The sequence below is a fragment of the Tigriopus californicus genome, chromosome 5 (assembly GCF_007210705.1).
Source record: "Tigriopus californicus strain San Diego chromosome 5, Tcal_SD_v2.1, whole genome shotgun sequence".
NCBI lineage: Eukaryota > Metazoa > Arthropoda > Copepoda > Harpacticoida > Harpacticidae > Tigriopus > Tigriopus californicus.
The window spans coordinates 6,570,244-6,571,732 of record NC_081444.1 but is presented as its reverse complement, the minus strand read 5'-3'; positions in this window follow the sequence as shown (position 1 = coordinate 6,571,732).

Genomic DNA, 1,489 nt, shown 5'->3' with positions numbered 1-1,489 from the left:
CCAGATCAACCCTACATTCAAGGACTAGCTCGGTCTGCCAACTCAAATTCGTTGGTAGACCAAATATCATATAAAAATTGAAAGGTAATAAATAGACGAATTATAATCTTTCATTTTGATAGTACTGGAGATTACATTCGCTGTAGCGGTTAGGAAAGCCCGTGAAAACCAAACCAAAAATATATCGTAAAAAAAGACGATTGAATTGGTGGATATTTTCAGAAGTTTGATTATCATCTACTTTAAGGGAGTGATATGGACATGTTCTTTTGTCTTTGGCATGACGTTTGTTTAGACGGAAAATCCCAAGAGTTAGAAGGAGGTCCTCGAACTAGACCGCTAAAACATAGAATATTCCGCCCTATATTTTATGACTAGTGAACCCGAGTGATTTGAACAGGCTGGCCAAGAATTTTTTAATTGGGAGATTGGAGCTTTTTAGGAGGTTGAAATTTCAAGCTGCACAAGTCATTTTTCCTCTTGACGGGTGATACAACCTGGACCTAAAAAATTGATAACCTGAAGAAGATTGACTAGTGAGGTAATACCATATGAAGTTTTATAATATGTTTGATTTCAATGGACGCTAGGAGCCAGAAACATCTTTACACTCTTTGAAAGTGAAACAAAGCTGTGTTCACTTTTAAAGAGTAAAAAACGTGGATTTCCAAAGCTAATCTTCATGTTTTGTAAGAAGTGAAGATGGCGTAGATCGGGCCATGATAGTTAGAAGTAATAAGTATCTACTATGGCCAAGGTTTTCAGCCCTAGGTTTTTGGGTGGGCTCTTTGGAGTTCTTCCCTGGACTCGTGTCTTTTGCCCCTGAACTAGTATGTACAGTGTGGTCAGCATGTACGAATACGAAGAGATAGCGGGTGAGAAAGCATCCCAGCTGAAGCGAAAATTTACATTTTGCCAGGTTTCTAAATAGGGCCAAAGTCCGACGAGACTGAAATAGACTACCATTTAAGATGCAACCTTCATGAGTAACGTTCCAAAAATATTGTATTGAACGATCTGGGGTCAAGTAAGAGAGAAATTAGGAGGAAACACACTGGAAAAGGCTCTGTAATTAATGCAAAGGACCCTTCGAAGGGTGTTTATTGGCTAAAGATTGAGATGAATAATGAAATATAAAAAACATGTGAAATTATAGACTTTACATATCAACGCAACATTTTTATACTGCTTGAAAAACCTTTCGTTTAAAATGTCTAGCATGAACTGAAAGTAAGCTTAGGTTCCAATTACAACTAAGATATTGCCCTGTTTCATTTTCGACGGACATTCATCAATTAAAGATCTAAATGAATGTAAAAGTGAGATATCATGATTCAATGTTGGACTGCATTAATGAAACAAAGTGATTTTCTGTCCCAGATATTCCCATGCGTAAATTCGAGTGACCAAAATGTCAAAATATATTCTGACTTAAAATGCATTGAAAACAAGCTAATCATCCAAAAACACTCTAATTATATTTTTTTAT